This window comes from Hippoglossus stenolepis, chromosome 15 (assembly GCF_022539355.2).
Source record: "Hippoglossus stenolepis isolate QCI-W04-F060 chromosome 15, HSTE1.2, whole genome shotgun sequence".
Taxonomy (NCBI): Eukaryota; Metazoa; Chordata; class Actinopteri; order Pleuronectiformes; family Pleuronectidae; genus Hippoglossus; species Hippoglossus stenolepis.
Window position 1 is genome coordinate 2,592,273 of NC_061497.1, and position 25,374 is coordinate 2,617,646.

Here is a 25,374-nt window from a genome sequence, read left to right on the forward strand (position 1 = left end):
CCACGATAGCTGAGAACACAAGACAAGATGCAAGCTGAAATAAGGCAAGGCTTTCAATTTGCTCTTTCCTGATTGCCAATAGGATGCAGCTCATGTTTTACTAGTCATCCAGGTTACTCAGATCCACCCACCTGCAGTGCACCCAGTGTCTTTTCTTGAGTTGTTATGTTTCATGACCTTCACATTCTGAGCTATTTGTTCCTGCATTGTTCTGTAAAGGCCCATTGACTTTCCAGAGCAGTAACTCATTCATTTTAAATGAGAAGGATGCATCATTAGGTTGTGGCTGCTCTCATTATATACTATAATTGGACGAGGATGTTAACTGACTGAGCCTGTTTAAATGGCTTGTAAACAGTTATTTTTACTTCATCACTGGCTCACAGATTATTCATATCATGAGGTGTAGACAGATTCCTTCATCTACTAAGCTTCACTAAAGGTTTCATTAATTACTTTTAAATCACCCTTACAATTTGTGTATAATATATTCAACTTATAATCACAAGCCTGTGAATAATCAGGTTCAGGTTGTTTTAAAGGTGGTGGAAATTATATGTCCTCAAGTACTGTAGTAAAGTTTAATTTTATTATTTATTATTGTATACATTTTATGCTACCTAATACTGCTACCCCACAAAATTGTTCTGCTTACATGTTAGGCTTGGGTGATATGATTGCTTTTCTCTCAATATGGAAATGTAAGCAAACTTCATTTAATTTTTTTTTGTGCACCAAAAGTTGATCATTTGATGCACATTTTCAATTTATGTGTAGAAATGGTTGCAAATGCAGATGAGAGAAAAAAATTCCTAATATGTAAAAATATGATTTTGTATTTGGCAGAAGTGCAAATGCATACCAAAAAAGCTAAATGCTTTGGAAACTGACTTAACACAGTAAATCAAGATGTATTTGTTACTTAATACAGAGACTGTGACATTCCTCAAATTTGATGGGCGCTCAGAGAGTGCAGATCTCTGCCAAAGCCAGTGTCAAATAACATACACCAGATTTCAGAGAAAAAAAACCTTTAAATAAATTTGAAAGGATCTGGATCTGCCCAAAAATGTAATAGCTTATTTCCTGGTCCATGCCTCAACCCTATACCAACTTCAGTGAAAATCAGTGCAATCCTGCTGAAAGTTAAACACAAGTGTTTTCAACAGTTTCCACATTTTGTGTTATGACTGACATTTAATTGTGTCATCACATTACGCCCTCATGGTTTAACTCAATACGCCTCACTGCTAATATTTACATAACAGTAGTGGATGGTGCTGCACCTTAATTGAGTAAAAAAAAAATATTTCCTGGAAGCTTTGTTAAGAAATGTTATGTTAAGAACTGCAACATTTTAGATGTAAACTTGATTAGTATTTGCTAAAATCGGTTAATTGGTTTTATTACTAAACTGCTATTCTATACACCTATTCTTTGGGGAAATAAAAGAAATATCCATGTAAAAAAAAAAACATGGTTTAATAAGGAACATCCTAAGACCAACATGTGCTCACGCTGCTCACGTGAAACCCTTTTTATCTTTCTTTCTAGATAAAAAAGAACTGTCCCCTGGTTTGATATTCACTAGACGCTGCAGCAAAATGCTGCAATTTTCTTCTTCGTTCGTCCCCATTTCATTTAAAACCAGCTGATAAAGACACAGAAAAATAGAAAGAGCGAGACAGTGAGTGAAGGAAAACACATTAGGAGATAGAGGAAATAAAACTGAAATCACAGAGACGGGAGAAAGATGGGAGCTGTCTGTCGCACGAGCCTAACTGATTAGGCAGGAAAGGCTATGTGCTCGTGTGCAGGCCTGGATCTGTGTATTTGTGCGTGCCTGCCCATATGTGTGTGTTTGCGCGTTAACATCCTTGCCTACTTCCTCTTTCCCCTCCTGACATTCCACTTCCCGTCACAGCTGCCTGGCGCTCCCAGATAAGGCCTTCCAGTACATTCCTCCTTCCTGTCATCGCTCTCCCCTCCATCCAGCACCAATCGTGCCCACAGTGATCAATCCCACCGATAGCAGTTATCGTCAAAGTGAATAAATACATTCTGTCTTCTCCACGTCTCAATACAAAAGGCGCGAGGTTGTTGGTGAAAAACAACCTCTATTGTTGTAGCAGGGTGGAGAAAAAACCACCTGTCCAGGGGATTAGGTGAAGAATGACATATGGAGAAGTGACTGTGCCGCTTGTATCATGTGGAGGTGGTAGAGACCTCAGCTGCTCACCAGTTACAGATCGATATTTCGTAACCTTTTGTGGCTGATGGATATATTGAGGCGATGGAATGTGTCTGCACTGAAACTGAGCTCCAACTCAATCAGGCCTTGTTAACTTAGTCGCCGGCACCACGCCCATCCTTCCTGCAACAGTATCCTTGCTGTGGTAGCTGGTGAAGGGGCAGGGGGGTCTGAACTCATGGGGAGAGTGTGTGTGACTTTCTGTCTCCTGTTTCTGCTTATGTGCACCAGTGTACAGGTGCTTGGTAACTGGAGCCGGACCCCATTGTCCATTGTCCTAAGGGATTCTGGGTAGTAGAGCTGGCAACTCATACAATTGCTCGATTTAGAGTACAGCGGCTATTACCTGGAAAAGAGAGGTAGGGAGGTCTTTACTCCCGCTGCAGCACTGGATCAAACAACAGCAGCTGCTTCTGCAGTAACAAAGAAGCAAAGAGTGTGTGACTGTGAGCAACAGGCTGTTTCTTTTAAACAGGAGGAGATCATTATCTATTTAGGATTGGACAGAGCAGTGTTTTGTTCACTTTTCTCAATACCTGCAAGCAGGAGAAACATTCAAGCCTTCAAGTGACTTGTCTGACATTTAACTTAAATTGATTTGTGTGTCTTATAAAGTTATGTTGATATTTCACCTTGTAATTGTACTGGAAACTGTTATCGAATCAGATTTGGGCACTAAATAGATTTTCTTGAACACATTAGCACTGAATATTGGAGTTTGACATGTGGGACCATTATTATAGCACTATTATTTCTGTTTGTGTGTGTGTGCGTCTGTGCTTGGGGAGTTGTGTTACTGTATCTCATGTGTGCATAATTAATTTGTAAAGGATTCCGCCAATTCATGCTTAGATTTGCAAATATATAGATTTCCAAATGTGTATTCAGTATCTGTGTGTGCGTAATCAGATTTTTAAGTGTTTCCAAAAATCTTTAAATGTGTAATGGAGAGATTATTGACATTGGTACATGTGTAGACACATCTTCAAAAGTGTACATGGATCTGTGAATGTGTAGATAAACAATACAACATGATGGTTCACACATCATCAAACACCTGCAGCACTGATGTGAAGATGAATAAAACAGGCCGACACAGTGTTAACCATTCAGTGATCTTTACCCCACTGTCGCTCTCTCTCTATCACACAAACAAACATACATTGACCCATCTCTCAAAATTGGATTGGCCATCTGCAGCACTGGGATCAGTCCCACTCTGTCATCAAAACAGTCATAAAGTTTTTACCATCCATGGAGGGCAGGCAGACCTCTGCATCTATAAATCATGTAGAGGCAGACCTCGCTCGCTTGTCACTGTGGTGCACATGAGAGTAAACTGCAGTGTACATGTTCAGTGTACGATCACAATAATCAACCTACATAAACGGGCCATGCTGACATGTTCTAAGATTTTAATGTAGATGTTCTCATTTAAGAATGCGGGGAGAATTGTTTTGCCTTCTACAACCTTGTGTTCTTGCCTCAGCCATCATGTGTGGCCAGCACCTCTGCTCATGCTGACAGACCGAATCACATCACACCAGGGTTCATACAACCTCCACCACCATCAGCCAACCGTTACCATTGATGCCCTCTGAACATTGTCCAAATATATTTCATTTAATTTTGTTTTATTCTTCTGGTTTGCATTGACAGCAAAAATGTGTAAACAAAGCTGAAAGTTGGAAAAACGTTGGTGTTCCATCAGTTCAGCACTTTGGTCGAGACCTCAACATCTCAACTGTTGAATTATCATGAAATATACTACAGGTATGCATGTTGCCTTATGGATGAATTGTAATAACCTCAGTGACTCTCAGACTTTTCATCTAGCATAGATCAAAATTCCAATTTGTGCATTGCTTGGTTTATGAACTAATACCTACAAAACTAAAGACAGTAATTAAGTGCTTATTAGCATATGATAGCGTGCTAAATGCCGAACCAAGATAGTAAGAATAAACCTGCTAAACATCAGTATTCCAGGATTGTCACTGCTTGGCTGTATAGCCTCTTGTTGGCAATCACACGTCTGACACGTGATTGTCTGATTCTGAAAAACCCTTCAGTTTCATGTGGATGCATCTGTCAAAGTCTCTGGAGGATTAGACAATTGGTTTGACTCATGCGTTTATGCATATAAAGTTTATTTTGGTAGCTTGAATTAATGATAACAGATGTAGAATATGTCTGATACACTTCATTGTTTCATTCCCCTTTTCTTATGTATTTTGTTTTTCATTTTCAGAAAAAAATAACATCTACCTCCTTCCATCTTATCTCATTAAAAGTAACCTTATCTTGTCATATCCCTGGTTGACATGTTGACAGCTTGCGTGATGACTGATGACCCTGATAACTGTGCAGCTAGGCTGTTGGTCTCGTTGATAATATTTCTCAGTGAGTTTGATTTCCATCAGTGACATATTTACTGTCAGTCACTTTTATTTATGGCTGGCAGTTTCATCAGTTACATGTGTTAGCAGGTGGATGTCGGTGTGCAGTTCAGTGTCGCTGTGTGTAGGCCTATGTGTCTGACTCCCATTCCGTCTGCTGCCAGCATCCCTCCACCCAAGCACCAGATGTGCTTGTCTCTTTTGGGAGCCTTACCTTTAGCACTGCCTTTGAACACTGATAGGATTAGGAGTGTTGAGGCTTAGCACAGAGTCCTCGCCGCTTCGCCATCTAACCCAATCAGCTTTGAGTGCAGCAGAGATGAGAGGAAGAGGTGCCAGGCCAACACCTCTGTCCACACACTTTTATGTTGTATCCCCTCACAGAATCTGGAATGCATTCACACAGCCGTGTTTCTCTGAAGTGTTATACAGTTAATATACCATCCATTATAACTAAGACTGTGCGTCTGATGTTTTAGATGTGGATAGAGAAATTTCTTAGGATATAAATCCTCCTGATCATAATTTCAGTGTTGAAAGAAAGTCATGGACACACTTGTCCCAAACTTATTGTGGTGTTTGATAGAGATTAGTAATTTGCCAACAATTTCAGAAAATGATTGGCTCTCAACTCTGCCATATTCTGCTGTGTTCACGTCTGAGCTTGTACAATTTGTTGTAGATTATCAGACTTCTTCCTTTCTCCTTTTATCGTTCTATTAGCAGAGCTAGACAGACATGTATTGCTTGGCCTTAATTAGTGGAGGTCTGCGGACTACTGAGAGCCATTCTAGTAAGAGATTAAATAATATTATTAAGATGCAAAAGGAACTGAACCTACATCTAAGTATATTGTAACAAAGACCTGATGTGTTCATTGATCAGCTTAGTTACATTGAGGCTAAAGGAAACCTCTCTTTGATAATTGGAGCCATTAGTCAAACTATCAATGTTAAATTCTCCAAGGGCCATGATTTCAGAGTGAATACACTGAGACTGTAACTCTGCTACATAATCAATAGATCTAACATCAGCTGACGGAGGTCTATAAATCCCAATGACAATAATATTATTAGACCCACGATTTATCTTTCAGACAATGAATTCAGAACATTTGAGCACAGTAATAGCATGTAGCATGGGAGCATCAAAAAAGGATTTGACATATATTGTCACCCCAGCACTTCTTCCAATTCTGTCAACTCTAAAAAGATTAAAATCATCTAAGGCCAGCCCAGAATCAGTAATGGTTTCTTAAGCCATGTTTCTGAACGAGTAGACATATTTGGATCTGCTTTAGGGTCTAATATTCAAGTGATCAAGTTGCTGATGCTGGAGTAGACTAATATTGAAATGAATTAAACCAATGTCACTGTATATGGATCAGACTCGTGATGGCATTTAGTCTGAGAGGAAGCAGAATTATAAGGAATAACAGGGATGGATCTCAGAGAGGCCCCGTGGACATATTCAGGTCTATGTACAAGGGGATAGAACACACGGCACCAATTTATCTTCAGGCAGGTCATTGGGCAGTGGAGAAGACATAGGCTGACGGGTACTGTGAATGAGATTAGATGGTGTAATTATTCAGGGAGACAACCTGAGGACCTTCTTTCAGTTCTTTCCTGTGCCATTAATAGTACAGGTATTTTTTAAATCATAATAAAGAGAACCCTCACTGCTGTAAAATGGATGGTATGTGTCAGGCAAAATTAAAACCTAGAAAATGGTAGAAATTAGAAACTATAGCAGCATGGTTCCCTATTTGGGTGGAGGCAGGTGACAGAGGTGACTGACCGCGGTGAGGCAGCGGTCATTGTTGCTGGAGACAAACTGAGAGCAGCTGAGGTGGTAACAGGTTTGGCTACACTGGGTGACAGGAGACACTGTTTCGTGTAACGACAAATATTTTTGGTCATTGAAGCAGGAGGCCAGAGCACTTCCTAGGGTGGGACTTGGGCTCCTGTGCAGTTTCTCCAGGGCAGTGAAGTCAGGTAGAGTGACATGAGAATGAACTCAGTGAAATATTACAGTGGATTACTGTGATCCGGGAGCATGTTAAGGAATTTTGGGGGTTCCATGCAAAAGGGACCTGGGGGGCCCCACATTAAACAAAACCTTATACCCCCACCACACACACATACACATACACAAATTTAGAAATTGTTGTCTTCAACCACACATTGGTCCTGTTGTAGTCTCCTGTAGTTAAAGGGGGTTCTTACAAATTTGTCGTTGCTGTGGACTAGCATAGCCATTCTCGGGGACCAATCTCAGCTTGGCTCCCCAGTGAAGCCCCTGCTGAGATCTGTGCCACAAGTGGGTATTGCCATTAATGTAGTAATATCTGACTTTATGTCAGAGACAGGTTCTGTAGTAGGATAATTATCTCCTGCAACAACAGCAATTACAGCATAAATACAGGTTTTCTCTCCAGGGCTTCATTCTATTCAGCATTCAAACACTCCAGTTATTGCCACACTGACCCAAACCCCCGTGTGGGCCACACTATGTTCAGCAACCCTATTATTAGGTTGGAAAAATTGCTATTATTATAATACATATTTCATTAATTATGCCACTCATTAGGATGTATAAGCCACAGCTCTTAGTCACAGAAGGTCAAACTGTGTCATGAATCTTGACGTCAAACATTTCACAGTCAAGACAGTTAAGCTTTTATATTTATTGTCAAAATTCTTTGTGACAGCCACAAAATCCCCCGGACACAGTGATAACATCAGTTAACTGTAATCGACTGAACCAGACTGTAGATTTTTATAAGTCAGATTTACTCAAGGTTATACATGGTGCCATGGAATATTTTGGAACTGTCATGAGCTCAAGCCAGATGTGCCACAGCTTTTAAAAACATTGTCAAAAAATATCCCATTAAAATCCGGTCTTGTATTTTTGTATTTCAAAGTGTCTTTTATTTCAAACTTAAAAGTAAAAACAGATTAACTATAAGGAAAATGCACTTGGGATATATCAAGGTAATTTTTATATTATTAATTTCTAATGTTATAAATAAAACCATTGCAACATTAATGTGATCAGTACTAAATATAGTTATTGTTGAGCTAATTGAGTTTAAAACAATATGTGTGTACTTGGATATTTTTTATATTTTACATCTCTTTTGTAATTATAATCTCACTGATAATTATTCAGACAATACAGCTCCATATAAGTTTAGTGGAGATAGCATAGTAAAACTTGTGAAGTAGGAAGTATAAAGGAGCATTAAATGAAAAATACTATTACCCAACCTATACCCAACCCCAATATATTTAGTTACTTCACCATTTTCTAGTTATTACCAACAATCAATTCTGGTCATAAGTGCTGTCAGTAGTTGTGAATGGAGTGAACTTTATATCTGTGGTCTGAAGGTGACATTGGTGCTAAATCCTCTGACTGTGAAACATGTCAGCTCATATTTTATTTTTCAGCACTGATGCATCTTCTCCTTGATCAAAGACTTCTCCTTTGGCTCATAACTGACACTTTCAAAGCCACAGGTACATTCATATGCAAATGAAGACCACTTTAATCTCCATTTAAAGGCTTTTATGAGATTTGGCCGGTTGCCAACACAAAACAGTGACAGTTCCTCATAGAAAGAAAATGATCATCTAAATCAGTTTTTATTGGACTTCCATGGATGATGGATTGAATGGATGTTGATGCCTTCTTTTGCTTGCATTCCTCGTAGAAAAATCTAATCTCAAACGTGTATCCAAGTTATATATTTTTTAAGAAAGGGTACCATTCACAGATTTACCACTTGACATTTCTATCTTTGGCCTAAGTCGTCACTCATGACCCTCTTCCATCAGAAAGCTGAGTCTGTGCAAACTGGCATGTTTTCCGTAAACAACTCCTCACAGTTGAGAGATTTAGCTTCATCAGAGACGGATGTCCCTCCGAATAATATATCCACAAGTAGCTCTTGGATAGCTTGTCATGAATACACAGGGGACTGTTTCTCCTCTGTTGTCTCTTGGGGGTAATGCTCAACAAATATCCCAGCAATGCTGACGTATTATTGGGTCAATCTTCAGGATTTTTTTTTTCTTTCTTGAGTTTGAGTTGGACAAACCCGAGTTACTGTGAACATAAAAAAGTAATTTCCCCTGCACTCAGGCTTCAAGGGATATCAGAGACCAAACAGAAAAATAACCATTTCCTCAGGAGACATTGAACTTTGTCTGCTACTTCCCGCCTCCAAGACCTGTTTTGTTGGTTTTTGATTCCCCACCCCCACCATGCACTCTCTGGGATTGTACGTTTGCTAATTAGGATATGCAATGTCTTCTGTAAGAAGGAAAGACAGGATGTTTTCGGAGGATGCTAAGGGCGCCATAGTCTTGTTTGGTGACGTGATAGATATACAGTTTAACAGCTGGTTGAATGTTTATCACATCAGCTTGTTTATACATCTCAGATACAAAACACAAGTGATATTTCTGACCATATGAGCAGGCTGTGTTTTTTTGGAAAGTGGCATCACAGCAAAAAATATGAGCCATGTTAAAAGATGGCTGTGGCTCAGGAGGTAGAAAGGGTCGTCCACTAAACAGAATGTTGGTGGTTTGATCCCCAGCTCTTGAAGTCTGCGCTCCAAAGTGTCCATGGGCAAGTCCCTTATGGCAGTGAATGAAGGCACTGCTTAGAAGTGTTAATATGAACGTGTGTGTGAATGGGTGAACGTTTGTACTGTAACAGACTCGGATTCTTAAGCCATTTTCAAACATGACCACCGGGTAAGATCCGGAGAAGTGGCTACAGAGTGACGTATTAACTCTGCTGCGTAGATCAAATAATTTTGTTTACAGCACCTTAGTCAGCTCTTATCACCACAAACTCTCTTGACGTCTTCATCTGTGTCTTCTATGTGTGTGTGTCACCGCTTTGTCATCGGGAGATATTTGTTTTGTCTTTGTTTTATCATTGTTGCGTCTTTCGCGCGACCTCTCACGGTGAATCCAGCAGGGGATCCCCTGCAGTGTTCACACATCGGATTCTCCTGGATTTCTACGGCCTTTTTACTAGTATGTCAGGCAGATAAAGTCTGCAGAAACTGCTGAGCGTCTCACTCGTCTGAGCAAGTTCACAGATGCACCTCCTCTGGAGAAGATACGGAGGAGCTGCAGAGTCCACTACATGTCGCAAAGCAGCTTTAAATAAGACCATGATTTCTACATTAATAAGGAACTGTTTTGATCGCTAAATCAGCTTTTTTTATAAATGAAAAGGAACACCTGTCCTTTTCATGGGATCTTTTTCGTAATATTAACATCCAGTTGAACATAAGTTGGCTCTACATTATGGGGAGTATTTGATTTCTCTTTCCTGTTTAACATTACATGAGAAAATGTATGTCTCTCATGTCTGTCGGTTGAAGCTGGAGATGACAAATTAGTTTAGCTCAGCTGAGAAAAAAACCCCAGATAGTCTCGCACATAACCCCTTGTCAAACCACATCTTGTTCTTTTACATCTGTTCCCCCCAATCTGCATGCCAAGCTAAGTTAAGCTAACCATCTCCTGATTCTAGCTTCATATTAAATGGATACATAGGGGAGTTGTGTGGATTTCCTCATTTACTGTAACCCTGGGGGAAAAGAACGGATAAGAATATTTCCCAAAATGTCAAACTATTCTTTATATGCTTTAATTCCCTCCAAAGTAATCATGACAGCTTCTCTCATTCTGTCCTCAACTGAGCTGCAACACAACACATCAGAGATTCAAAGTTTGGATGAATCTCCCTTAATGAATCATTATAAACTTAATTGTTGCAAGACCATAACAGAAACATACCGTGTTCACACTTAAATCCTCTTTTAGATGCTTGATCCTAAACATTCCTCTGTGTGTGTGTGTGTGTGTGTGTGTGTGTGTGTGTGTGTGTGTGTGTGTGTGTGTGTGTGTGTCTCTGTCTGTGTACATAGCATAGTAAAACCCCACTAAACCGTTTCTGAGAATGTTTTATAAACCAAGCTCGTCTCATGCGCTACGTCTCATTTTACAACATTTCCCAAATCTCTGGATCTTCCGTTTTTTAGGGCTCGTTAACATCTCTTGTCCACTGCTGCTCTACCAGTAATGATATACCCTATAATTTAGAAAATACACTTCTGTCTCTTTAATCATTGGGGGGAAGTCAGCTACCGTCATTAGACACTTTATAGTATTATACTATCTCATTCTAAGGGGAGACACTCTTTCATCACTGTCACTTCAGGGCAAATTAGCATGTGAAGATATTTGACATCTTTAGCTAGTGTCGCTACGCAGCAGACAACCTCACCCTCTCTCTCCCTCCAATGACCTTATATGTTATCAGTTTTTGTGTCAAAACGAGATGAATGCCTCTCTCTGCAGAGCCCTTATCTTTGATTCTGAGCACTGTCCTCCTCTTTCCTTTCCTTGCCTTTATTCAAGGGTATGCAAGACCAGGCTCCTAATTATGGAGGAACACATTTTCAACAACAAAGAGTTACAGCTTAAAAGATATGTGACACTTAATGATACACCCAAAATAAGACGGAAGCTATTCATGCTAATGAGAGGGAGACATTAGAATCTTCACATCCTTTGGGAAAATAAAGGAACTTGGAAGAAAAAGCCAACTTAGATTGAATCAGATGTCTTCACAGAATACGCCCGTTTCCTGAGGTCTTTCTTCCTAATAAGGCAGGTGAATTTGTCTCTCACACACACACACGTACACTGAGCTAACCATCCAAACATCAACATCTGCTGCTTCTAGTTCTGAGAGAGAGGAGGCGGACCGACTGCAGGGTGTGCATTGCACCATAGGAGGACCAAATGGCGTCATTATGGACCTTGTCCGCTCCTCTGGTGCCAGACGAACTGCTTTCATCTCCCCCAAAACCAAGTCTTTCTTCCTCTCTTGTGTCTTTAAAGTGAATCGCTCCAGAGCTCTGCTGTTCCCTGAGGATCGGCAGAATTCCTCTGCTTTTTGTGATGAAAGTGCTTTGTCTGAGAATTGGTCGAGTTAAAATTAAAGTTTATGTTGATCGTCGCCATTTCTAATCAGGACAACCTCCGCCCGGCTTTGTGTTTGGCTCAGAGCTCTGCACTCAGCTGGCAGCAGCGCAAATGCATTATGGATTGAAGGTGATGCCAATTTAACACAGGAACTAAACATGGACGACACGTGCTCTATATGAGATAGCACATATTAGAGATACCCAGCATGACAAAGTGTGCACAGCTGTTCACTAGTCATCCATTCTACACAGTTCTACACTGCAGCCACAAAGCCGTCCTTACTTCACTCATGTCTCGCAGAATCCCATCTCTCCTGTTTTACTTAACCGCCTGTCAACCTCCAACCATGCTACCACATCTCTTTAATGACACACACACACACACACACACAGTCAGCCACTGGTGAGAGCCCATCTTGGTCCATCTTTCTTGGCACAACAGAGTCACGTCATTCCATAATGTTTCCCATCTTTTGATTAAAGTGGAGAAATGATACTCAGATTCCTAGATTGAGGGCTGCTGGGTTTCCATGTCAACACGCTCACTCTCTCTCTCATGTCAGGTCATATTCTAGTTGGAGGAGGGGAGCTGGGCAGAATAACCCTGGGCTGAATTCACCATGATCCAATGGTGTCCTGAGAAGATCATGTCACCTGTCAGCTCTCCATGTAGTCTGGATTGATTTCCACAGCTGTCAGTGGCTCTGTGGACAAATCAAGTCTTTACCGTGTGTGTGTGTGTGTGTATGTGTGCACATGTTTTGTTACCTCTTCAGGACCTTCTCCTGCATAAACACTGACCCTGTCAGGACAGGTAGACCTCATGGAGTCCAAAGCTCAGTCTTGATGAGGCAAAACTTAATTTCTGAGGTTATGGTTAAGGTTTGGGGTAAGTGAATTGTGCTTAGGTTAGGGTTAGGTATGAAAATGTCATGGTTAAATTAAAAGGAAAGGTTTTGGTTAGGATGTCCATGATGAATGGAGGTCAATGCAAAGTCCTAATGAGAATAGCTGAATAAACCTGCCTGTTTGTGTGTGCACGTGTGTGCATTGCATTATACAGTCGAATCAAGGCTTCTCACCCTCACTGTTGGCTTTTTAAAGGTGTGTGCTTTTTGTGGGGTGATGACAGATCTGTGTCCTTTTACTCAGATTTTGAACATAAACAGGAAATGTCACCTCACGCTTCTGTGTTTGTCAAATTGACACTGATTAACCTCGGGTGTCAGTGCAGCTACAGGTAGCACATTTATCACTGAGTGCTCCAGATGGCAGCTTTTGTTGGGCATGACATATCACCGATTGCTTTGCTGTGCCACTGCATGAATTCCAAATGGCTCTTTTATGTTCTGTTTAGCTGGATCTGCTTGTACCATAGACATTAGTTACAATAACTTTTGGCACGTTCAACATACAGATGTCACCTCACTTAAAATAAATTAATGCAAATGAACAGTGTCCGTTTAGTGTATAGGCCCCAGAAATGTTCCACCTTTTGAAGAACACTGTTGACCTGTGTTCTACATGAAAGAACCAGGATCCACATTAATCACTGGGGAAAAGTCTCTGCTCCGAGGGTAGTTCTCTCTGAAGGTTCAGGAACTTTCAGGGTGGGGCCTACAGCTCTGAATGTCGCTGACTGATCCAGTATGCCAGCGTTTCCTGCAGCATTGTTTGTACACCCAGCATTTTGACACCAATAAAACCACAGTCATCTCTCCTCCAGTTCAAACTCTCAAAGTAGAACATGAGGCTGATTGTTTCAAATCTATGTTTCATGCTCATTCTGCATGTTTTCTTTCACTACTGGAGTATAGAACAATAAATAACGAAATAAATAATGCAGTAACATTTCTTTGAAATTAGCAAATAATTATGAAAATGTGATCATTTTTGTAACCGTAGTCTTACAGGAAACTTGAAATTCATTCTTTTTGGCTTTTTATTCATTTTAAAATGTTGACATTTAAATTAAGGTCAATGAGTCAGCATTTAAATATGGGAGTAGTCAGCGAGCAGAGTGTATTAAAGGCTGCTGCTGTCACAGTGTGGGCTGCTTCCTGCCAGACCTCGACTACTGAACTTCACTTTAACACTACCTACCAATACAAACAGGCTAATCCTGGAATAATGCTCCATCACAGCACTATCAGGACGCACAGCTTTTTCCTCCCTGCCATCATCCACACAATAGAAAGGAAGTGTATGCTTGTCTTGAGGGGTTTGAGGATGTCTTTGATTTTTTTTTTGTAGACAATGTGAACTTTTGCTTCTTTTTTCCAAAAGATTGTCCAGTCCCACTTCTAATCAGCAAAAGCAGAACAGTTCTAGACTTTTGCTGTTAAGTTAGGGCTATGACGGTGGGTGTGACCCATTTCTCTTTTCAATGTTTTTGGTCTAAAGCAGGAATGAAATTGAAGTTCCATTGTTTCTCTCACCTGATAAGACTGATTGCGTCAGATGAACGACGTTGGGTTTTTATCTGCAGTTTGTCTTTAATAAAAGCTTCCAGCTCTGTCGATTGACAGATCTTTAGTAATTTCTCCTCTGCAGCAGTTCCCATAATGTCTCGATCAGATGGAGGGCGGATCCAATTAACCAAAGCACTCTCTGTTCTTGCTAAAGGCTCAGTTGCTATCAGAAACCTGTGCGTCAGACTGGCACATGAACACTGTTGAGTGAGACTATGAGAACAGAGATATGAGAATAAGAATCCTGTTATCTGTCAAGCACAAATTGTGTAGGAATCATCTTTCTCTGCTTGTTTGTCACAGAAAACACGACTAATGGAATTAAGACAATTTTGCAAGAGTAACAGGTTTGATGTAAACACTATTATAGGATTATGTTTTTGTGATCATTTTATGTTTGTTGATATTCATTTAATACAAAGACACAATTGAACAATAAGGAAGTAATGAAGCTAATATGCACCAGGAATCCTTCACGAACAGGATAATACCCTCAACCAAGTAACACACGTTTATGGCACAAAAGTGGGAGTTAACGGCTATAATAGTGGTGTGTTGAGCTAAATGCTAATGTTACCTTGCTAATACACTCAAAGTGACCATGCGACCAGGAACTATGTTAAGCAGTAATGTTCACTGTCTTATCCTAGCAGGTTAACATACTCAGTGGAAATGTCTTTGGCAGGTATATATGATCATAAAGTAGACAGAATGAACCTCTAAGAAAAATCAGTTCTGCAGACATGAATGTCTGAACCAAAGTTAATGGGTGTCCATCCAATGGTTGTTGAGATCAAACTACTTTTGTCAACCTGATGGTGACACAGCAGAGGTTTTCAAATCATGAGGTGTGCCTCCCCAAGGGGAAGCTGCAAATGAAGGGTGGAGTACAGAGGGAGAGATGTGAAGATAAACACCACATGAGGTAAGAGGGGCAGGTTCCATCTGGAATTCTGAAAACAGGAAGTTAGTTATTATAGTTTGACCTGGGTTATCATCCGCTGTATCAGTAGCTGTGACAAAGATAATAATAATAATAATAATAATAATAATAATAATAATAATAAATAACTTTGAATTAACAAAAATAAACGTTATTCAATTTAGCACCAAATCATAAACATAATAAGGTCAAGACCTTTACAGGCAGTCAAGGCAGTTGACTCTTTTGTGTGAGGGAGATGCCTCAGTGTCACACTTCCAAAACACCTACTTTCGAATCACAGGCTCATCAAAGTCATTGCGGTACATCATCTGGGACCATGAATTGGTGCCAGGCCTTGTTGAAGTTGGTATGAAACTGGATAAGTGACATTCCTGGCTTGTTGGTGATCAGGGAATCACAATGTTGGTATGATTTATTCTCTGGGCACCATCTCTACCATTTTCCATGGAAATCTGTCCTATAATCACTGAGCCACCCCAGTATGGACCTTAAACTTTAGAGGGCTGAGAATCTGAGTACCTGCAATTAATCAGATTTTCATATTCCATGGAGAGGCAGTGATTATGAAATCAAATGGTAACAAAACATGGAGGAGCAGTCATCTGATTGGCTTATGGCCAGTGTTGATAACAACTTTTCTACTGTCATTCTACTGACTAGTCCTTTTCAAAATCTAACTGATGCGTGCATGTCACATGTTAACAGTGAAGGTCACTGATTGCACTGCCACATTATTATGTGCATGTATACATACCATATTTAACATTGTGACCATGATAAATGTACGTACTGTCACACCATGTGCAAGGTCACCAGGACCTTCCACACTGTGCAGCAGACGCTATCATTCTGCATGTTTAGCAGTCAGAGTGCAGGATGAAGTCAGACCCCGAAGCATTCAGTATGCATCCCAAGACACGTTTGGAGCTGTCGAGGGAGACAAAAGAGTCCAGCACTGAAGATGTGTATCTTATCATATAGTGTGCAATGTAGGTAGAAGGAATACAGAAACATGTGAACACACATGCAGACTTCTGCCGCTGCACACACACACAAACACTGCTGACCCTCCTGGCCTCACACTATCTCTGCTCCCCAATTAAGCAGATGCTTCCCTTCTCCTCTCCTCTCGTCTCGTCTCCTCTCCTCTGCTCTCTCTCTCTCGATGTACCCGACTGATGAGTGGCTGGTAGTTTTGCAGCTCGAGGACAGAGATGACACATTCTTCTCTCTGAGAGTCCCACCGCTGTGTCCCAGCTTTAATTATACTGAGAGGAGCGTCACTCGCACAGTTATCAGATGATAAGCTCTGCCTCGCTCTCCAGCCCTGAGTCCTGTGTGAATGAGATGCTCCATGGTGTGTGTGTGTGTGTGTGTGTGTGTGTGTGTGTGTGTGTGTGTGTGTGTGTGTGTGTGTGTGTGTGTGTGTGTGTGTGTGTGTGTGTGTGTTGAGATTAAATAGATTTTTGGATTCTCGCTGTAGTGAGACTAATTCTGCATTATTCCTGTGTAAGAGAGGAGTCAGTTGAGCATGACCATTGATTGAAAGGAAGGTTGGTCAATAGTTGGGCCCACAGTCAATTTTTTGGCAAATGTTCAACACACTTCCATTCTTTGGTTTTTAGTCCAAACCCTAGATTATTTTTCCTGTTTCTCCATGTTTATTTAAATATTCACATCTTAAAACATTTTCAAAACAGAGTGTACATATTAAAGCATCACCCCCTAATGGAACTTCAACACCTATTTACTCTGAATGACTTTGGATATAGATGTTTGGACTGGATTTGCATGCAGACTGGGACACTGTTTCAGTAGTGCATCTTTTTCCTCTGCTCTCACTTTTGTCCCATCAATTATTCACGACGAAATGCTTTTGTTCTGTGTGTGTGTAAATGTGCCGCTAATGTTGCACTTGACAAAACTCCTGGATCTCAGTGGAACAAACCTACACCACACTTTGAAAAATTCAAGTCTCAAAATGTTGCTGTTTCTGTCTCAGTGAGTGTGCCGCATCTGGAAACCAGACACTATGATGCAGGTCTTTCTTGTGAATGGTATCTAATATGAATTTTAAAAATGTTTGTTGATAACAAATTCAATTTATTTTGAAAATAAATTACTTCTAAGGCTTATCAACTAACTAAAACATATCCACTGACATAAATTCTAACCACGTGGCAGCACTTTATTAGGGTAGTTTGTTCTAAATCTATGATGCCCATTTTTACATGTTCGAGGTGATAGGTGAAAAGTGTTTCAGCAGTGCTTGTGTGGTCTTCTATTGTTTGACTAAATAATTCAAACTACACAAGACATCATCATCACACTGTCCTCACTTTACAGTACTGGAAATCCTTCACCATGTTTGCAAAGACACATGTATATACACACACATCTGATGCAGCCTGTGACACTTCCGAGGAAGGAAACTGCAGCTTAGGGATGAGGCAAACAAACAAGTCCAATGTCAGTGGGAAATAACACTCAGAGTGTCTGAGACGCTGAACCTTGTCCATCTGCCTGACAGCTGCTGTAACAGACCTCAGAGAATGTCAGGCTCCTGACACAGACAAACAACCTGCTCCAGGCAGACGTTCCTCTAAATGTTAAAATAGTGTGGTACAGCTTTCCGTCATTTGAGCTAATGGCCTAAATATTCTTATATTGGGGCTCGGGAGGTGGAGCGGGTTGTCCACTAACCAGAATGTCGGTGGTTCAATCCCAGTTTCCCCCATATTGCGTGCCGAAGTGTCTTTGGCCAAGATTCTGAACCCAAATTGCCACTGACGGCTGTGTCGGCAGTGGGTGAGGGATGTGTGATGCAGACAGTGCTACACATAGATGCACTGTGTGAATGGATGGATGGCGCTTTGACTGGTCATCAAGACTAGAAAAGCTTTCACTAAATACAGACCATTTACCATTTTTACATGTTTGCTGCTACACTTTGCTGACAGAGGAGCCCCCACCAATCCAAAGACAGATCTGGGATGATTGGGTTGGGTTTGGCTCCAGTAGTTTATCTGCATGAGGACACATAGCATCACATCTCCACCCAGCCTCCAGAGAGACGACTGTCGCTCTCCAGGGCGACATCTTTTGAAACTGAACCCCCTCTCACTGCTGATCATCCAGATCATATAATCTTTTCCTCCTCCCCCCCACCACTCTGTCTTTAATCACCCTTGTCCTCATCCTATCATCCTATCATCCTCTCATCTCTTCACTCACTTCAAGCTTCTTGACGTATTTCAAATTAAAATGCAGAAAAACAAACTAACAATAGATTACATATGATGCCCTTATTTTCCAACTACTTCTCCACCTCAGTCATTGTAGAAGTTTACTCAAAGTAGCCGATAAGACTCTGGGAGGAAGCGACCGGCCCACCGCGCCCATATTTGTAGCATGAAAGACACTAGTTATGTTCTCCGTCAACAAAGGCTGCGTGGCTTCTGCTTCATCTACACCGAGGCCTGTAGAGGTAAACAGGCTCAATCTAAAGTGTTTCCTGTAATTAGGCGATATGAACATACAGAAACCTGCACACACACACACAGGCAGCAACTATCATCAAGGGAAAGAACAGGCTGTGTTGTGCCTCCTAAGCGCGCTGAGGAATGCCAACCGACTCATGTCTGCTATACACACTTGGCTCTGACGGAGGAAAAGGCCGATTCATCAGATGTTTTTCAGCAATCGCATGTTGGCTCATGTCCTTGCTCTGTATTTGCCAGTCCTCAGCCACAGTAAAACCACATACACAAGACAGAGAGACTCTCAACACACCCCGACACATGAATAATGTGTGACCAGCGTCCTGTTAGGTTGTTTTCCACAGAAACACCTCGGTTTTACCGCCGTCGCTCCCAGCAACAGTCTGGCTTCACCGTCGCTCTCAGTGACAGCATGTTAGGAGCCAATCTCATTCTTTCACTACCAGGAAATAGCTTGACATGACTAAACAAGATTATATTATGAGAGTTAAAAGCAGGATCGTGTGTCATATCCTTGCCTTTTTTAGAGAGAATTGTACTGGAACTATTTTTCTCCCGAAAGCTACCATACTGGTAACCTATGACACATAGAATAGAATGGAATGAAATGGGACAGCGTAGGATAGTTTTCTTTCACAATAAATACGAGTTTGATCAAATCTGCATATCAAAAATATCTATATTTGTTAATTACCCTGATTTTACAGCAAGGTAAAGCCTGTTAGGACCATCCTACCATTATCTATACTGCTTACTCTTCGAGGGTAATGGGGGGAGCTGGAGCCAATCCCAGCTGACTTGGACAAGTCACCAGCATATTACCACCATACAGAGCCTACCAGATATGTACAAACTACCCACATGAATATTACAGAAATATAATAAAGAAAGGGAACTAGTGCAGTTTTGTGCTTTCCTGCTGAATACTCATTAATTCATTTTATTTGTAAAAATCATTTGGCAAATGTCCTGTTTGAATTTATTTACTATACACAGGGGTGGCTGTGGCTCAGGGGGTAGAGCGGGTCATCCTCAACCACAAATTGCTTGTCATAAAAAAGTGCTGCCCATAGATGCACTGTATGAATGTGTGTGTGAATGGTTGAATGGTATTCATCAATTGGTACTGAGTAAATATACCACTTTAAGAAACTGAGCAGTTCAGATTTTAAGTATTTCTCTAAAATATTTAACATGTATGACTACTAGAGGAAAAGCTAAGAAACTAGAATGGAGTCTCTCAATGGAGCACCTACCTCTACAGAGGCCCAGCAGTAGCCTTGGTATTAAGTAGCATTCTAGTTACTATGTGTTGGAGGTTTAGCATTCCAAAGTTCAATTGAGCCAAACCACTGAGGAGAGCACAGTCAAATGCTGTATCCTCTACGAATTCAGTTCAAAATCAGTCATGTAGAACCTTGTTCATATTGCAGCTGAGTGTGGAAACACATTGTCAGAGCCTTTAATAAAACTAGATACTAATATGTTCGAGTAGGCTTCTTTCGGTTCCTCCTTTAGGCTGATGAAGCAAGTTCTTCTCCTCTGTTTTCTGTCAGCATTAAACAGCTCTTATTATTCACTCCCAACTTCCTCCCTGTTGTTTTACATGTTTAATTCATATGCTCGTAATCAAGGTAATCCAAATCAAGGTTTTCCTTAATCCTGCTCTCATGTTTCTTACAAATCCTGTTATAAGTGCTCGCCTACAAAGATAGAACCAACCTAACCATGAAACACCTTGTTAAATCAGACTTAGTGAAATGCCTCCATTACCTCCAGTGAGCATCATCCAGACCTCATTACTCCCTGCATTGTCTTTACACTGAGAGAACTCGCTCCCATCTGCCTCGCCATCAGTCACCATGGAATATTTAAAGCCAATCGTCCTGAAGCCTGCACACTGGATTTCAGACCTGCCACAGAGGGGAAGATTAAGCCTCACTGACCAAATTAAGAGTGAAGAGTGAATGTTATGAATGTGAGCCCCGTGGCTTTGTTCTTCTCTCTATTCATCCCTCTGTTTTCCACCTCTGCGAACATTCATTCATCTTTTCCTCAGCTGTGGTGCACTCTCATCAGAATCAGGGAGGATTTCTGTCGGGAAATCTTCTTAAAGCAGCACTTGGCACGATTTTTATGGGGGAAAATATGCCCATCTGATCAGGCTGAATCATGAAGAGCAGCCCATCTACACTAATGAGTAGCTGAAGATTTGGCCTATTTTCTCCAGTGAGATGTTGGTGCCTGTTGGGAAGTTGTGTGTGCACACTACAGGTCATGAAGTGCTGTGTCAGAAGAAAATCCACAATAGTGAGTAAGAAAACTCTACTCACCAAAAGCAAATGAACCTGCCTGCTGAACATAACGCTACTGTCAGGAGACTGTTTTTTATACAACGCCTTATTAGGGCCATGTTGAAGAAAATAAAAAAAAAGATATACGGAATGAAGTTGTAATATTGCAAAATACAGATGTAATTTTACAAAAATAAAGTCATAATTTTAAGTACGTTTCAACTATGAAACTATGACATGATCTGCGGTTATTCCTGCCTGATATTCAAATGGGTTTCATATTTTTACAATGAGATTGGTTCATGATTCTGGATCCAGGCGTGAAACTCCAGTCAGCACGAACGGATTCTCCTTGCTGCTTATTTCCTAAAACATTTTCACTACATTATTATTCTGCACTACAACATTATTCTCATAATATTGTGCCTTTTTTCTTTAATATTACAACTATTTTTGTAATATTTCTTTATTCTCTCTTTATTCTTATTGTCATCAATCGACTTTGTCAGCACATGTGTCGATCCATCGATTCCTCCATCCTTCTCTCTGAGCCTTTCCGTGGAGCCTGTTCCAGACTCACTGCAATCATCTGAGAGCTGCTCCTCAGTGACTCATTACATTTATGTTTAAGCCTCTTTCTCTCATCTCTACATATCCACCGCTCCAAGCTGCCAGCCGTCAGTCAGCACCTCCGCTGACATGAGGTCTTACTCTCACTGCTGCTGCAAATCTTCTTAGGGTCTAAAGAGTAATTGACACTATGACTCTTCTTATTGTTGGCCGTCTCTTGTCCTTCTTTTCTCCTCCTGTTTCATCTGTCTCTCCTTCCTCCACTTATGTTCCTTTTCCTCCTTAGCGCTGTCCATCTCCTTTACTTCATTAGCGTGTTTCTTCATTAAAAACAATGTTCTGTAAGTAGGAGTATCCCCCACATTCTCTGTCTCCCTCGTCACTGTCACTTATCCACTCCATCCGTCTCCATGGTGACAGAGAAACTGATATCTACTCCACCGTCTGCAGAGATCTCTTTACGTGGTTTATTGTTGCAATTCTAATTTCAACTGTGCCTAAAAAACACAAGAGCTTTTTCCTTCAAAATAACAGTAACATCCTTTATTTGACACATACCAGATAAAACCAGATATTTGAAAACTAATTGTTTTCAAATACTAATCTTGTTCCAAAGCTGATTATCTTGATCCAATGTTTTTTTTTTTCATTATGAGATGTGGAAATGAAATGCCATAAGTATTATTTCACTGTAACAGGAACTACTTTAATTGAACAATCCCACCATGCCACTATCTTTACTCGATATCCTGCAGCTTCACCAATTTTTCAAAAGATATTTTTGGGCATCATGGCCTTTTTTGAATCGAACAATGAAAGGGGAGAGAGAATGGAGAAGACTTGTAGCAAAGGGTCGGAACCGAACCTGCGGCAGCGGCAGTCTTCTCAAGCCTCAGTACATTTTCTGTGTGCAACATTTTTACAATAACATTAATTGCAAACATAAAAGGGAATGCATGTAACAACGTGTGTTGTATTTCACTTCATTTTAATTTCACAATTTGTTTTGTTATGTTTTAATCAAAGCATTTAAAATATTCTACCATGGAGTCCACCATGTTGCCATGTTCCTAAAGTAGCCAGAACCAACAAACCCAGCACTGGCTCTAGAGAGGGCCCTCCATGTTTTGACATTACCTGATCAGGGATCAGTAGGTTGACCAACACACTTGGATGAGAGAGGAGGCCTATTCAGTTGGCTGCAATTTGCAAGTTCACCACTAGATGCCACTAAATTATAAACATTGAACTCTTTGAGCAAGCACAGCACATTTTACAGCAGCACCAGTGAAATTCACAGTTGGTAAATGGTCTATATTTATAAAGTGCTTTTCCAGTCCTATCGATTAAAGTACAAGTTTCTGTACGCAGCGCTTTTTTCTATCACACTCGAAATGCAGACTGGATGAGCCTGGGATCGAACCAGCAACATTCTAGCTAGTGAATGGTAACATGGCTATTCAATTTTGTCATGCCATGTGCAATGACAATAAAAGGAATTCTAATTCAAGCCAAGATGGCGACTGTTAAGGGGGAAATGTGTCCATCGTTTTACACTCAACTTTTAGTCCATTCTGAGTGCACCAGGTATTTATAGTGCATTGCATCTTGCCATACTTGCCAGTGTAAAGGCACTTATGCCCTCAAAATAGAAAGTGTGAGTATGGAAATATGCTGAGACATGGCACAAGTTTCTTCTTTGTAGTGTCCAGCTGGTGAAGATGTTGAGTCTGGACAGAACATTTCCTCAGTTCAGAAAACACTCAGCACTTACATTTCATTGCATCACTTCCTGTTCATTGAGTCCTTTCCTTGTTAGTGACAATTGTGGCACCAAAACAACGGTATTAATTAGTTGGAATGTTTTGCTGAATTTGCCTAAAAGTATGCATGGGTCATGATCCTGTGCAGATTTAAGAACTTTATCTTTTCTGGGTCCAAGTTAGTAATGTCTGTCACAGAAGTTAACACACACAACTAGGGCACACACACACACACACACACACACACACACAATTACCATCTCTTTTATGTGTATTCACCTTCACATTGCATGTTTTCTAACAAATGCACACCCACGCGTTTACACACTTTGCGCTGCAAGTTATATGAGACTGTTCAAATGCTACTCGGACAGCCTCTCCTCCATGTTGGATTTGATAAAAACAATATAACTTAAAGGGGTACAGAGTGACAGAGAGGAGAGGTTAGAGATGAGAGGTTAGAGGTTAGAGAACACCAGGAGAGAGGTTATGAGAGGGTGATGGAGAAGGAAAAGGGATACAGGAAAAATAAAGTCATCCTGCTGTGTGTGTGTGTGTGTGTGTGTGTGTGTGTGTGTGTGTGTGTGTGTGTGTGTGTGTGTGTGTGTGTGTGTGTGTGTGTGTGTGTGTGTGTGTGTGTGTGTGTGTGTGTGTGTGTGTGTGTGTGTGTGTGTGTGTGTGTGTGTGTGTGTGTGTGTGTGTGTGAGAGAGACAGCTTGATCCAATTCATTATTAATTTGACCCTCAATACCCTTAACTGTAGTAAACAGAAATGAAGCTCAGTCACCGTACATAAACAAACTTTTCATAGCACGTGTACAATACAACAAATCATTTAAAAGTATTTTTATCATATAAAATGATCTGTAACATAAAAAAATGTTTTTGATTTGACATTTGTTCCTGAGGAGATCTGTTTTGACTCTTTGCTGCCTCCCTCTGGCCATAAACACACTCTACATTTTACTCTGCCAATGAGCCCTGAGTAGTTCACATCAGGCCACTCCACATAAACTCTTGGCCGCTGTTTCACTTTGCCACTTTACAACCTCAAGCGGATTGTTCTTTGCTTATTAATGTATTCATCTAACTGTTTAACTTTAAACTGAGATAATGAATCAACTAAACAATCTTAGTTAATATAAATACTTGTTTAATTCCCACTACGATGAAACAATCATATAAGAACATCTTATCCAGGAAATGCCTTTACAACACCTTGTTTAGTCTGTCATTTGTTGACATGCTCTCTAAGATCATTTATACTTTTCTTGTAATAAGGTCAATAAGTACAGAGGTAAATATTTTGACATTGTTTCCCAGAGGATCACTGCACTTAATCGCCAGTTAGTGTCGGCTAACAGCAGCACCAGCACAGACATTTATGTTTTCACATGAACTATGACTTTAAGCTTTTTTTAACCTTTTGCTCTCCTAGCGTCACATATCAACGTCACATATAATTCCCTCTGATTAAATCCTCCAGAGATGACATTTTTTTTAAAGCTGCGGTCGGTAAACAGAAAACTACATGTATTTATTTTGAAGATTATAAGTGAACGTAAAAAAAAAAATGTAGCACACATGCAGACTCAGAGATTCACCAGAGTAGCTCATCAGAGACTAAAGTTGTTTCAGTGCTCGCCTGGTCGGTTGCCTGATGAAAAACATCGTCTCAGAAAACGTTTACTGTAGATCAATGAAGATTTATCCTCCAGGAAATCTTCAAGTGCTCGGCTTCATGGATATAATATCTGGTTGGTAGGAACAGCTTCAGCTGAGAGTTTGATAATGATAAATGGGCTTTGGATCATTTCTAGCTTCTTCTTTTTTTTGTTAAAAACGTTCAAACATTTTTCTCAAATATTTCTCGTGGGTGTCATTGGATGACATTCCTGTGATGTGTTTCAACACTAAGCTAAGGATTGGATATTTGGATATGGGTGATGTTGTCAGAGCTCCTCACCACAGTTGGTTGTTGGTCTTTGTTGTAAGAAATTGGGAATAAATATTCATCTTATATTTACAGGTGTGGTTAGGATATTTTTTAAATGACAGCATATTGTTTTAGTGGAAGCCACAGCTGAATGCAAGTGACATATTATGAGATAAAACTCATCTTAGTTATAAATCCGGATTCATAACAGTTTAGC

The 25,374-nt window shown here is 40.5% G+C and overlaps 1 protein-coding gene across 1 annotated transcript in view; it reads left to right on the forward strand.

Annotated features, from left to right (window-relative positions):
- Positions 1-25,374, forward strand: part of esama (endothelial cell adhesion molecule a) — a 58,141-nt gene that overhangs the window by 25,627 nt on the left and 7,140 nt on the right. The window lies entirely within an intron of this gene.